This window comes from Canis lupus, chromosome 8 (genome assembly GCF_011100685.1).
Source record: "Canis lupus familiaris isolate Mischka breed German Shepherd chromosome 8, alternate assembly UU_Cfam_GSD_1.0, whole genome shotgun sequence".
NCBI lineage: Eukaryota > Metazoa > Chordata > Mammalia > Carnivora > Canidae > Canis > Canis lupus.
This window is the reverse complement of record NC_049229.1, coordinates 19,043,316-19,059,223: the sequence shown is the minus strand read 5'-3', so window position 1 is coordinate 19,059,223 and position 15,908 is coordinate 19,043,316. Positions and strand designations below refer to the sequence as shown.

At 32.8% G+C, this 15,908-nt stretch overlaps 1 long non-coding RNA gene across 3 annotated transcripts in view; it reads left to right on the top strand.

Annotated features, from left to right (window-relative positions):
* Positions 1–4,090: 4,090 nt before the first annotated feature.
* The window catches only part of LOC111097208, a 76,970-nt gene continuing 65,152 nt past the window's right edge, over positions 4,091–15,908 (top strand). For all 3 annotated transcript variants that reach the window (XR_005362844.1, XR_005362843.1, XR_005362842.1), the window contains exons 1-2: positions 4,091–4,150; positions 8,374–8,573. This is a non-coding gene — a long non-coding RNA (uncharacterized LOC111097208). The remainder of the gene's footprint in view (positions 4,151–8,373; positions 8,574–15,908) is intronic.

Here is a 15,908-nt window from a genome sequence, read left to right as displayed (position 1 = left end):
AATCCTTAGTATAAGCACTAAGAATCATATAAAGTGGGATAGTTAAAAACCTAATGAATAAATAAAATTAAATCCTAGAAGAAAAAAAAAAAAAAAGAGCACTGCATATACCTGCAGTAAGTCAGGAGAGAGGAAAAGAACCAAATGAGAAAAATGGAAAATAGATTAAAATGGTTAAACTAAACCCAACAGGATTCAAATTTTCTTTAAGTGAAAATGGAACAACCTATCGAATTAAGAGTGGAAATTTTTAGGAGAGATAAAACAGGAAAAGAAATGCATGGTTTCACAAGTGATGAACTTAAGAGAAAAATACAGTTATTTAAAAAAATAAAACAATAAGGAAACATATACCATGCAAAAAAATAAACAGCCCAAGTGTCCATTGACTGATGAATGGATAAAGAAAATATGTGTGTGTGCGTGCATGTGTGTGTGCACGTGCACGGATATATGTGTATGGAATAATAGCCATAAGAAGAATGAAATCTTGTCATTTGAAATAACTCATATGGAATCAGGGAGTATTATGCTAAGTGAATTAGGTCAGTCAGAGTAAGACAAATATCATATGATATCACTCATATGTGGAATTTAAGAAACAAAACAAACGAGCAAAGAGAAGAAAAAATGACAGAGAGAGGCAAACCAAGATACAGACTCTTAACTATAGAGAACAAAGTGATGGTTACTGGCGGGGAGGTAGGTGGGGGGATGGGTGAAATAGGGCCGGGTATTAAGGAGGGTACTTGTGATGAGCACCATGTGTTGTATGGAAGTATTGAATCACTATTGTACACCTCAAACTAATATGACACCACAGTTTAAATAAAAACCCTAAAAAAATAAACACATGGAAAATCACAAAGCTATGTTAATACATGTCAACTAGTCTAAGTAAGTAGTAAAACCCAGATATAGTGGGAGATTTGATCACAAAACCCCAGAAAGACATAACAATTATAAATGTACACACCCGATAACAGAACTTGAAAATATGAACCAAAAACTAACAAAACATGAGAAAACAGTAGGAGGTTTTAGTACTCCTCTTTTACTAATTGTTGAAACATATAAACAAATATTTAAGTAAGAATATAGAAAATTTGAACAACTCAATAGAGTTGGCATTAACTAGCATTTCACAGCATTGCAGTCAGTAACTGGATATATTTTCAGAGTTGTATATGCACAGCTACCAAGTTAGTTCATATGCTCAGGAGCTTTAAAAAAACTTAATAAATTATAAAGGAGGATTGAATCCTAACAGATAAACTGTTTTACACACCATAAATTAAATTAAATAGTAATAAAAAGAAGATATTTTGAAAAACCATGTGTTTGAAAACAAAGCAGCACACTTCTCTGAGTAACCTTATGTCAAAGAAAAATATCATTAGGGACATTATAAAGCATTTATGAAAACAAACATATCAAAATTTGTGGAACACAGCTAAAGTATGCTTAGAAAGACATTCACAATATTAAGTAAAACTATCAGTAAAGGAGAATGATTTTAATTACAATACTTAATTGTAATTAAGTTTAAATCCAAAATTATTAAAAGAAGGAAGTACACAAAATAAGAATAGATATCAATGGACTAAAAAACAAGAACACAATTATAACCAAAATTATGTTCACTGAAATAATAAAATGACAAAAGTTTGACAAGACTGTACAGAAAAACAAAAGAGAAAATAAAATTTACCAATGTCAATACTGAAAGATGGTTATCATACTTTCCACATTTGCTTAAATGATAATAAGAAAATAGTGTGAATAAATTTGTGCCCATAAATTTGACAACATAGATAATATAGACAAATTCTTTGAAAAATAAGTTACCGGGACACCTGGGCAGCTCAGCGGTTGAGCGTCTGCCTTGGGCCCAGGGTCTGATCCTGGAGTCTTGGGATGGAGTCCTCCCTCCCATGAAGGGAGCCTACTTCTCCATCTGCCTATGACTGCCTCTCTCTGTTTGTCTCTCATGAATAAATAAATAAATAAAAATCTTAAAATTAATTAATGCATTTGACTATACTAGCAAAATAAGGGAAGCAGAATTTAATCATCTTAGTATATGCAAGAAAAACAATTGACAAATTTTCAAGATGCATTTATAATAAGAACTCTTAGCAAACTAGAAATAGAAGGAAAAGTCTTCAATTTAATCGAAGGCATCTACCAAATATTTATAGCTACTATTGCAGTAATAGTAATATTTTCCCCCTATGAATAGGAACAGGAAAAGGATGTCCATTCTGACCACTACTTATTGATATTATATGGAAGTTCCTACCTATTGAAAAAGGAAAGAAATAGAAATAAAAAGCATAATAATCAAAAAAGAAGTAAAATGTATTATTTGTCAATAACATTTACACAGAAAATTGTAAGTAACTTAAATAAAACTTAAAACTAGTAAGTGGATTTTAAGAAGTTACAGGATCTGACACTAATTGACAAAAATCAACTTTATTTTTATGTGCTAAGTAGCAGCAGCAACTGAAAAATGAAGTTAAAATTTCTGATAAATGTAAGTGATTGGTATAATAGTCACTATAATTTGACAATAGTAAGCTCACAGTGCATATGGCATGCTCTGGATCAGCCAATAAGAATGATAAATAGAGGCATATCTAAAAAGCTAAGAGTAGAAATATGATGAAGTCCTAAAACAACATTCCATCCCCTTATAATAAGGCTGGATGAGGAGAAACAGGGGAAAAAACCAATGGGACAAATAGCAAATACACAAAAATTGGTAGTTCTATGTGTGATAATATCAGTGACAGCATAAATGAAAATAAGATAAACACTCCTAGTAGAAGTAGAGATTATCTAACTCTATACTAAAATCTCTAAATATTCCTCAGATAAATTAAAGAAGAGCTAAATAAATATAGAGATATACAGCTTTCCTGAATTATAAGATCAATACTTTTAAGATTTCATTTGTAGACAACTCGATCTATAGATGTAACCACTTCTCGTAATCTTGGCAGTTTTAGGTAAACAGTAATCCTGACTGCACCATTTTATGAAAAAACAGAAGGATATATAGTATAGCATACTTGGGACAATTTTGACAAAGAACATAACTGTAAGTTGTAAGACTTGTATTACCAGATTTCAAGATTTATTTCAGCCTAAATAATAAAGTAAGCACAGTACTGACATAGCACAATAGGGATTCCAGAAATAGGTCAATTTATATAAAATCATTTTTTTTCTTGCCAAGAGGCTAAGATATTTCAAAATAAAAGAATGACCTTTCTTACAAAGTGGATGCATTTATTATATATTATATTATATTATATTATATTATATTATATTATATTATATTATATTTAATGATAAAAAACACTGATATCACACTCAAATAATTCAAGGTGGATTTTAGAAATAAATATAATGTGTACAACTATAAATCTCCCATTGAGTAGGAAGAAAAAGAAAGAAGGGAGAGAGTCTGCAAAAGTGAAAAAAGATGCAATTATGAAGTCTGAAAGTACTTACATGGCATTTAAATCTTTAGTCTGTGTGCCATTCTCATAATGAATATAAGAAAAATATATTCATAATTCACAAATAATTCATTTCATGCAGCCCTTAAATGTTTGCTTCAGATATTGCTGAGTGTAGTCAGTTTAATGCTTCATGGAGTAATATTAGCCAAGTCACTTCCTGGAACAGCTGCTATGGATAAAAAAGCCTCTGATAAGAATTTTTAGTTTTTCCTATACTTCCTGTCAGCTTTTTTTGATGTTTGTGTAAAACGTTCCTTAGAGAAGTGCAAAATAAAAGGATGCCTAACTTTGAATGTGGTTGAATACCTAATGAAATAAATATTTTAAAAAACTCTCTTAATCCCATATAGTAATTTTTAAGAATGATTTTAGCACTGTGTTTATTTTCTTAAATAAATATCTTATTACTCACTACTTAAGAAATATGCTGTGATGATATTGACTTTTTGGATACTGAACACTACTGAGGATTGTTCCCAATACTTCAATCTGGGACTGACCTCACAAAGGCAGATAATGACCTTTACAGTTACGTCAACTATATCTTGATTGTCAAATGCTGTTTGCCATCTGCCATCCACATGCCTAGACACTACTGAACTCTAGCCTTGGACTTGGTCATACCACCTCCTGAGAAATGAAGTTCCTTTGTACTTTTAACATGGGAAAAATATAGAACGCTAGACACTATTACTTAGATAAGAAAGTTGTAAGAATAAAGTAAAGATTTCCTTACTGTCTTTATTATTCATATACATCATGTCAACCCATATCTGCATGTATATATTGTTCTAATATAAATTGATCACCTGTGGGCCTGTGTGACATATATCATACAGGTTGTATAGGGAAATAAATGCATTCCTGAAAAGATAAGGTATAGCTGAGAGCAGTTTAAACAAAATCTCCAGAAAAAGTAGGGATAAGGCATAGTAGAAAAAAAAATCCATAAGAATTATAAAGGACAAATATATGATGGAACATGTCTGATAGCATCATGGTTATGACCCAGAATAAATGGAATGTGCTGGAGAATACCTCCTCCAACACTGGCAAGACCTCATACTAGAAGCAAAATATCAGTGAAACAGGACATACTGTCATTATAGCAATGTTTAAAGTGTATAGTAGCATAGGCATATGCTGGAGTCACATAGTGACTCTACTTACTTTTCTACACATGAGAAGCTGCAGGATCTTCAAGGTGGTTATGTAAAGTTGAGTTAAAATTATCATTTTTAATAGATAACTATGGCATTTAGATAGAGATGTACTATCAACTGAGAAGCCCTAATCTTAGAAGACTCAAAGTTATCTTCTTCATCCTTATAGAAGGTTCATTGATACAGAACACTGTTTTTATTGGCTTTCATCTTCCATTTGTCAAGGTTTGACCCACAGGTAATGAATGACCTTCATCCATTTCCAGGAATATGCATGTGTGAGTATCCCACAGTATCCCACACACTGCCTCAGGAAGGCCCAAAATAAATAGCAAGAGAAACAATAGTCCATTTTCCTCACTGGTTTCAATCTGTCCTCACAGGTTGCAGTATCCAGATTTTTTTCCAGAGTGCCTGTGGGGTTGACCTATAACAACTTCAAGCCTACTACCAGGCAAAGAAGTAACATCTTTCCACAAACTTCTTTATTAGTGTACTTTCATGATTTATGGTGAACAACTTTTCTTTAATTCTTTAATTATCTTTCAAATCTTTGCTTCCCCAGTTGTTGCACAATTTTAGGGTTTAATAAAAAATCTAATTTCATATCACTTATAATGGTTGAATTGACCAGACCAAACCCAAATGATAAAGATCCTAACTATAAAATAGAATAAAACAAAAATTATCTGGTTTCTTGGCTCACCCATAATACAGGATTTTGGTAACTGTCAGATAATAAGTAGCAATAACTTATTTATTAATTGGCTAATGAATAAACAGTATGATGTCTATATGCCCAGAATTCCATATAGGTGAGCAATGAGTTACAGAAAAAGAACAAAATAGGTATTGGAGCAGAATATTGTGAAGAATGACATCACAGTGCCAAAAATTTAGAGTCATTTCTGTTATATTGAATTTGGAAAAGAATAAAATGAAGGAGGCAAAAGGGCAGATTCCTTTTCTCTCTGTGTTAAAGGAAAGTGTGCCTGGGCAAGTGGATGAGACCATAAAGAAACTAAAAGCAAATAAAGAATCCATTTGTTGGCCTTGTCTTTGATGAAAAAGCACACACTTGGGGTGTCCAGACATGGATATCAAAAGACAGCATGAGGATTTACCTGAGAACAAGTCCAAAAAAGAAAAAGATCCAGTTTAGTGGTGGCTTTCAGTAGTGGCAGACACTGATAAGACACAAAAATCTGAGCCTGGCATGCAGAAAGCCTAAACAAAATTTTATTCTGAAGGCTTTCTAATATAGCCTTCACAAATTTTAATGGGTATATGCATCACCATGGGTTCTTGTTAAAATGCATATTCATAATCAGTATACCTGGGCAACGACCCAAGTTTCTGCATTTCTACAAGTTCTTGGGTGATGCCTATGTTATAGGTCTGTCGATAGCATATTGTTTAGCAATAAAAATTAGTTGTAACCAAGAAAAGAAGAGGCATACTATTGGAAAGGAGATGTATAGATAACCAAATATAATCAAATGAGTCAACAAAGTATAGAAAGATGACCTTTTACTAGATAAACATAGCAATTTTAAGTCCCTTTACAGATTAATTATAGTCATCCACAAATTTTAATGAAATATATTACAAAACAAACAAGAATGTAAAATGCCTTAAAATATTAAGAAGACAAAACAAGGAAAGACCAAGGCTAAATATCCTCTCATCAGAATATATTATGTTACCTAGAAGAATACATTTCTTCTTAGAACAACTGTATAAGACAATTATTCTCAATTTAATTGATTCTAACCAAAGTCAGTGAGGTTCTCACAGACTTAGTCAAAAAGACTTAAATATCACTTAGAATAAAAAAATTTTTTTAAAGTTTAAAAAAGAAGATTAATAAGGAAAATTTACCACGCATAAAATCTACACATTATAAAATAATTAAATTGTCTATACTGACACAGGAGTAGATAGATAAATTGAACATAGCAAAAAATCCAGAAAGAAATGCAAATACATGTTAGGAAACAGAATAGGATAAAGGTGGCATTAAAAACTGCATGTAAAAAAAATTATTTCTTAAATAATGTTACCAGTAGTAATGTATAATTTTTAATCACTATGCTTCATATGCCAACAGATAATCTAAATTTATTGAACATTTTAAGTATAAATTAAAATGTAATAATTTTAATAAGAATAATAAACTGAAAATGCATAATTTCCTAAGGATGTGAAAAAATTTTAAACATGGCATTTAAAAGCAACATAAGAAGAAAAAGTTAGAGCTACTTCTATTAGTAACAGCAAAAACAATAGACGTTTGTAGCATAATCACCACTAATAAAAAGAAAAGACTACTGATGTAGAAAATTTACTGCAAGGAATTTATATTCTTAAGTATAAAAGTATGTTTAAATAACAATGGAAAATAAATACTTTGTGAGTAAAACACTTTAAGAGAAAAATATATGGGGAATCCCTGGGTAGCTTAGCGGTTTAGCGCCGCCTTCAGCCCAGAGCCTGATCCTGGAGTCCCGGGATCAAGTCCCATATCAGGCTCCATGAATGGAGCCTGCTTCTCCCTCTGCCTGTGTCTCTGCCTCTCTCTCTCTCTATGTGTGTGTGTGTCTTTCATGAATAAGAAAATAAACTTTTAAAAAATAATAATAATAAAATAAATAACAGCAACTTTTTTAAAAAGAGAAAAATATATGTAAACAATAAAAATTTGAAAATAATGCAAAATCACTTCAAATATACAATACAGTGAAAACCTAACTTACCCTGCATTTTTCAAAGTTAAATTATCAAAGTTGAAAATTATTTAAAAACTTAGATCATTGAGGTTTTTTGTTTTTGTTTTTATGATAGTCACACACAGAGAGAGAGAGGCAGAGACACAGGCAGAGGGAGAAGCAGGCTCCATGCACCGGGAGCCCGACGTGGGATTCGATCCCGGGTCTCCAGGATCGGCCCTGAGCCAAAGGCAGGCGCTAAACCGCTGCACCACCCAGGGATCCCTAGATCATCAAGTTTGTATATAAGCAGGTAAACTCATAAATGACTTAGGAAATGTCAACTGCACAACCATTCTGAAAGAAAGAAGAACTAACAACACACTTGTCATTTAAAATATATATATAGCACCTGAGACAGCTTATCGCACCCAGAAACTGACTACAAAGATTTGGTTGCAAGAGTACTTACTTGAAACATTTATAATAGCAAGAAAATGCTAAAAAAATGCTTCCACCATAGTTCAATGATTGAAAAATACAGGCAGATTATTACAGTTAAATTTTCTTCAGTGGGGATCCCTGGGTGGCGCAGCGGTTTGGTGCCTGCCTTTGGCCCAGGGCGCGATCCTGGAGACCCGGGATCGAATCCCACGTCAGGCTCCTGGTGCATGGAGCCTGCTTCTCCCTCTGCCTGTGTCTCTGCCTCTCTCTCTCTCTCTCTCTCTCTCTGTGACTATCCTAAATAAATAAATAAAATATTTAAAAAAAAAAATTTTCTTCAGTGTAGAAAAAAGTGTTGCATAAAGTATATCGGGACAGAAAAAAAAAAAAAAAAAGGTTTCAAAACATTATGTGGAACAAGGTTGTATAATAGATGCTCTTTATATATTGATCCACATTCACTTATTCTAGCCAAGAGCTCTTCCCCCAAACACCATGGCCCTCAATATTGACCTTGTTTTCCAGATGGAGCTGGCCTGAAGGTAGATCGCATGATTACTATCATCACCAAACCCAGATAACTGCAGTGGTTGGACTGGACCTGGAGACTTTGGCTGTATACTGGCAGGACAGTCCTGGTAACCCACCAAAAATATTGAGGAAGTTAACCCATCACAGGAGTTTACTTTGATGATCTCTGGAAGATGGAGGATGGTATCGAGATCGTGAGTAAATTCTTCTCTTTATCTATACCCCTGTCCCCTCATACTGTTTTGAGAATCTCTAGGATTCAAATAGGCTTTCTGAACATATTGTGAAACAATTGGGTGTGACACTGGACAGACTGGTAGTGCTCTCTCATGTATGTGTTTTCCCTACATCCCTGTTATATTCCCCCCTCCCTATTTCTCTTCAAGCTTACCTCTCTGGAATTTCACTCCTCAAAAGAGTATAAGCCTTATTTTGGCTTAATATTACATTATAGTATGGGATATTATATAATTCTATATATATAACATATATATTACTATCATCTAGGTATAAGGAGTATTTGAATTATTTTTACTGATCGACTACTACTATGCCAACACTCAGCTAAGCACTTTTACATGCTTTTTTTTCAGATTTAATCCTCTAAACCATTGCATGAGGTAGATGGTGTTATTATCCCAATTCTACTGATGTAAAAAGTAAAGCAGAGATGGTACTTTGATGTCAGGTAGCTAGTAATGGAGTTATACAACTCATTACAAATTGCATTATATGATGTATTGTCTAACAATTTGTAAAGGAAAATATACATTTCTACAATAGTCACAACTCTCATGTAATAAAAAAACACATAAAATAATAGCTACTTCAGGAAATAGCTAGTTCAGAAATAATTAGTGGTAGAAAACTCTTAGGAAGCATGTAGCCCTACTACATCATTTTACAGATAATCACTATTAATCTGAAACTAAGAATTTTTCTTGGCCTCTTTTATCTGGATCGAAGTGGATACTTCAGACTCATAGGTGATATGCCAGTTCAATTTAGAAAGTAGGAGATGTCAATTAGAAAATGTCCATCGCCCATCATAACTTTTCAGGAATAACATTGCTGAACAACATTGTTTTCTATTTTAGGTAAGTCTAAATGGTTGTACTTGCAAAGCAATGGAGATACAAAATATAGTGTAGTCTTTATAAAATATAAAACTAATTTAAATATCAAATATATTTATTTCTTAAAATATGCTATCATTTATTGCACATAACTATCATTGCATATTTCAAATATATGGGTATAGATAATACTTGCACACACTCATGTGTATCTAACTGAGCTATGTTAAACCTTAATATGTTGTCATTTGTTTTTAGAGTTTTTAATGAAAGAAAACATTATAGTTAAATTGAAATCCTCTGTGAATCTTTCCTCTCCACTTGCCTTTCCTAGAATTAGTTAAAATGTAATTAAAATTAGTTCAATCTCAAATGATAAGAATTCTGTAAAATGATCTAGAGCTGGATGGTGACTAGAATTTAATAATTGTTACATCAATTTTCATAAAGTCATTAAGATTTTATATTTATTCTAGAGTAAGTTTTGGTAAGTAATTTTTTTCCGGGAAATTGGATAATCTAGCTATGTTTTGCAAAGTTGTTAGTTTAGAACTGTATTTAAAATTTTTAATGTTTTATCCTCAGAGATGTTCAGCATAATGAATTCTCTAGAAGGAAAACATCTATGCACGCACCAAATAAGTCAAGAAATATATCATCACTCTAAACTTTAAGCACAGTACAATATTATTGTTAGAGCACTGAGAAGTTAAGGTATTAAAACCAATAGATTGGAATCATAAAAATTATGCTTCATATTGGACAAAAATAAAATAAGAACATAAGATAATAGAGAAAAACTCAATGAATAAAAAACGGTTTCAGTGTGCCTGGGTGGCTCAGTCAGTTAGGCATCTGACTTGATTTCAGTTCAGGTCATGGGTTTGAACCCTGCATTGGGCTCTGTGCTCAGCATTGAATCTGTTTCTCCCTCTCCCTCTGCTCCTTCCCCAAAATCAATCTCTCTCTCTCTCTTTTTCTCTCTCTCTCTCTCTCCCTCTCAAATGAATAAATAAAATCTATAAAAAAAAAAAACTCTATCATACTCACTCCTCATTACTTTCCCAAACCTGACCTTAGTTTTAATTCCATAGATAAAACAATTTCAAATATGTTAACAAACCATAGATGTTATTTTGTGACTGACTTCTTTATTGAACATTACGTTTGTAAAATGTAGCTGTATTGCTTCATATATAGAAGTTCTGACATTTTACATGTGGTCATATAGGAGGATATTCATTGCTACATAACATTCTATTACATAAATAAACTACATGTTATTTTTCAGATTCTGCTGTTGATAGATATTTCGGTTGTTTCCTAACAGGGTTATGAATAACATGGATATGAACACGTTTATGCACGTCTTTTAGTGCATTGCTGTTCAAATTAATAGGAATAGAATTTGCAGACAGTGATCTTCAGATCATGCTTTTAGTAGTAGTGTTCTATTTCTCAGGTATACATGTGTTATTTGGAAGTGGAATTGCCAAGTGATAGCAATTGGAAAAGGATTTAATGTTATTCACTAAAGAATTTTATTCAACGTTTGTACTGATTCATATGTGTAATGATAATATGTAAGAGTTCCTCCTCCAAATCCTTGCCAACACCTGTTTTTTTCCAGTATTTCTCACTTCAATCACTCTCGTAGATATGTACTGATACATTATTATGGTTTTAATTTATATTTCTGCCATTATTAATGAGGTTGAGCAGTTATTACCTCACCAGAGGATCATACTGAGCCTGTTTAGTAAGAAACCCAGTCTTATATGTCCATTAAATGATGTATTATAAAATACATATTAGTATCTATAAATACTTCTTGCCAGAACTATTTAAGCCATATTTATTCAAACCTTAAAAATGACCAGTACACAGGAAATAGTCATTAATAGAAGTTAAAAAGCAGATAAATATATAAACATACAAATCCAGATTGTGAAATGTATACTGTAAAACTCCACTGACCTATTCCTTTCAAAAAAGTCACTTACTGGGAGAATGAAGAAGATAAAACTATTCTAAATTAAAAGAGACCAAGGAGCTATAAAATTCAAATATAGTTCTTGAAACTTAATGTGATCTTTTAATGAAGAAGCAGCTATAGGACACATTCAGTGGGAAAGGACAGAAGAGTTTAAATATGCAATGGATCTTACATTTTAGGGAATGATTTTATATTTTCTCATTTGAGATGAATAACCTTTAGGAGATGAATGCTGAATTACAAAGTGTCATTGTTATTCAAGTTACTTGAAATTTTTCACCTATAGAAAGATAGGCAGAAAGATTCAGAGAGGCAGAGAGACAGGGAAATTAATTTATGGAATATGTTAATCATTATTAAAACTGCATGTCTGTAAAAGATGTTTACTGTACAAGCTTTTGAATTTTCCTGTATACCTGAAATTTCCCAATAAAACATTGAAAAATATTGCTTCTCTGTAATCTCTTTTTTTTCTTCTCATCTCTCTCTTAGAGATATCTCCAATCTTTCCATTTAATCATTTAAGTTTTTTAAACTTAATTCCAGTGTCTACTCTGTGCTACTTTCTCAGTAATTTATTCAGCTCTATTATATGATCCATCATTTAACTTTTAATTTTAATAACAATGTGTTTTTCCTTGTATTTTTATTTGATAGTTTTCCAATTAAGTCAGCACCATTTTTTATTGGGTTTTACTGTATTCACTTATTTTCTTATTCAATATATTTTAGACATAAAGCATAATTTTTATGAAACCTAACAATAGTCCATTAATATCTTAAATTCTTAGATTTCTATTCTAGTTTGACCAAAGGCTTGACTTTCATAGCAAAAAAATTTAAATATATGCATTTTCTGATGCCATGATTTTATATGTAGAAATTCCTGGGATCCCTGGGTGGCTCAGCAGTTTAGCGCCTGCCTTCGGCCCGGGGCATGGTCCTGGGGTCCCAGGATGGGGTCCCATGTTGGGATCCCTGCAGGGAACCTGCTTTTCCCTCTGCCTCTGTGTCTTTGCCTCTCTGTGTCTCTCATGAATAAACAAATAAAATCTTAAAAAAAAAAGAAAGAAATTCCTGAGGAATTTATGTTAGAATTATTAGGTTAATGGGGTAAGTTGACAGGACAGAGGACATATCCTAAATAGTGTGAATTTCTATATATTACAACAAAAAATTGGAAACTGAAATAAAAATAAACTACTTAAAAAATTAAACACCTATAGTATCTAGGAATATGTATGCTTTAATGTGAGGAAATCTGTACTCTCAAAATTACAAAGATTGTTAAGAGAATTAAAAAGATCTAAATGATCTAAATAAATATTCATTGATTAGAGGACTTAATATTTTTAAAGTGTCAGTTCTCACCTAAGCGATCTATATACGTGAACACAATCCAATATAAACCTTCAGAGACTTTTCCTTTTATAAATCAATGATCTAATTCTAAACTTAAAGTGGAAACAAAAGGATCTATAATATATAAATGTTCTGAAAATAAAAGAAGAAAACTTACTTAAGTAGTTCTCAAAAATTACAATAACATGACAGTGATTGAGACAATGTGTTATTATTGTAAGGATAAGCATAATAGATATTGGGGAAAAATTAAGTCCCCAGATGCAGACAAGAAATGAAAGATATAGAGAAATTTTCTCACAAATATATAATCAATAGACTAAAATAAAACAATTTTTGTATCTTATAATTCTGTCCACTTGCAGGCAAATATCTAGCTTTCTAGATGGCAAAAAGCAAAAACTTCAAGCAGGTTAAAAGTCACGCCTGAAAATGCTACATTGTCACTTCAATTTTATTCTATTGGTCAAAGCAGTCACAGGGCTAGTCTGGATTCAGAAGGATGTAAGAACTCCATCTCTGGATGAGATAGTGGCAAAATTACAATGCAAAAGAACATGTTGGATGGGAGATATTGTTAAATCTATCTTTAGAAAATACAAATTGTCACACTCCAAAGGATGGGTGAATCTCAAAAAAAAAAAAAAAAGTGTTCTGCTAAAGAAGGTCATCAGTTGATGCCCTTATATGACAAGACACACACACACACACATATATGACAAGACAAACTGGAAATGGGTATGAGGACTTTTTTTGTGATGATAGAAACATTCTATATCATGATTGGGGTATTACTTGCATGGGGGTTATATATTTGTCAAAAATCTGTAGCTTTGGCTACTTTACACACTAATTATATCTAAATTTAGTGGCTTAAAGCACAAACCACTTATTATTTTTCATGATTCTGCCGGCAGAGCTGGCTATATAATTCACAGGGTTTAGTGCTAACGGGAAATGTGGATTCCCTTCTTCAAAAACCTGAAGGGGGGAAAAAACCTGAGGGGATAGGAAAAGTGTTAAAGTATTAAATATAGGGATCCCTGGGTGGCGTAGCGGTTTGGCGCCTGCCTTTGGCCCAGGGCGCGATCCTGGAGACCCAGGATCGAATCCCACGTCGGGCTCCCGGTGCGTGGAGCCTGCTTCTCCCTCTGCCTGTGTCTCTGCCTCTCTCTCTGATGACTATCATAAAATAAATAAAATTAAAAAAAAAGTATTAAATATAAAACTTTTTTTTTTTCTTTCCTCCTAGATGTTTACTCTCATAACCTATCATGGTGGCTTTTAATTAAAAAAATAATAATAACATCATTCCTCTTTGGTAGTGGCTATACTCCCTGGTATGAACCTCACAGGTGCTGGGAGACACATCTAATTATATGGCCAGTGGCTGTGGCTCACTGGCTGCAAGATTCCTTCTCCTGTCAACTACCAGAGAAATGCAAGATAGGAAACCTATCTCTTCATACTATGGGCTTGCTGCCCCCAACCCTGGCAGATAAAAGAATTGCAACCTAGATCAAAGCTGAGCCAAAGTCTCGCTCACCTAGAAATTGCATGGCATTGCACCCTTAGAAAAGCCAAAAGCATTTCCCTCTCAGATGCTAATAAAGACATGTCCCAGGCGCTGCTGCTCACTCTCTGCCTACACCCTGCCTTGAACTTCTAAGTGGCCCCAGCAGGCGGCCACGTACTTCCTCCAGGACCTATGAGTAATAAACTCCTCTCTATTTAATATTCCCTTGTGGTCTTTGTTGATCCAAGGTTCACCATATGACACCCTGGGGCTCTACTTAACAAATGTTAATCTAACAAAAGTCACAACTCTCACAATTGTGGTTTGAGGATTCCCAAAAGCAGCAAGCAAGCAAGTCCCAGGTGAAAGCACTTTTCAAACTCTATTCTTATCTCATGTTGCAATATCCCAAGGCCAGCCCAGAGTCCGTGTGGAAGCATGTTTGCAAAAGGCTTGGTTACAGGGAGAGGGATAATTGGTAGTCATTTTTCCAATATACCAAGCTCATAAAACTGTACACTTCAGATCTGTGTTTTTCCCATGTGTAAGCTATACAACAATAAAATCAATTAATTAAAAAGTGAAAAATGATCTAGTAGAACACAAAATTCAACAGCTTCTAGGGGATTATTGCTTTAGTTCGTTGGTTAATTTGGTTTTAAATTGACTCTTTTTTTCTATTCTATGAGTTTTTATTTTTTCTTTTGTTGTTTTCTTGTAAGCACAGTCGCAAATTTATGTATAAATATATATACATATATATTTGTTTAGCCAGCTTTTCCCATAAATTTGATTATTTGTTGTGAAATGGCAAACAGTTTAAGATTCATTTTTACAATAATGTTTATTTTATGTCAAGAGTATATATCTATGAAAATAAAATATGCATTTCCAGTATGGAATGCTCAAATATGTAATGTCAGTATCATTTGATTCTTAATTTAATGTGTTTAACCTATTTTAAATTTTAATGAATTTTCTGAATGACTACATTGCATTTGCCCCAGCATGCAAGGCTCATAAAAGATATACATGTCCTACCTTCTCTTCTGTGATATTTCTTTTAAATTATTGTTCAGTTAAGCAAAGGGAATAATTAGGATTTTAATTAAGTTCCCAAATATTCTATTTAGTTCCAAACCATTTCAATTAGTATCATTTCCTTTGATAGAAAAAGCATCTTTTCATAGATTCAACTGACTTGTCTTCAAGGCCATACTTTCTTCCATTATGTTATGGTTCTTTGTAAAACATAGTAACAAAGGCTTTTTTAAAGGTCATAAAATTATATCAAGAGGCACCCACTGTCAATTTTGTATTGCTGTTCCTAAAAGAAATTTGATCGCACTTACTACAATCCTCCTTTTACGAATTCCTGCTGACCAAAAATGAATTACATACCTAATTTTTAGGGAATAATGGCAGACACCCAAGTGCTCCATGGCCCTGAGATCTTGACATTTACAGTTTGAAAGCTACTCGAATTTACCCACTGCACATTATATTTTCTTAAATTTTCTTCTAATTGTATTTTTTCTTTTTCATTTTTAAGCGTGCAAGTTGTAACTTATTAGCTTTC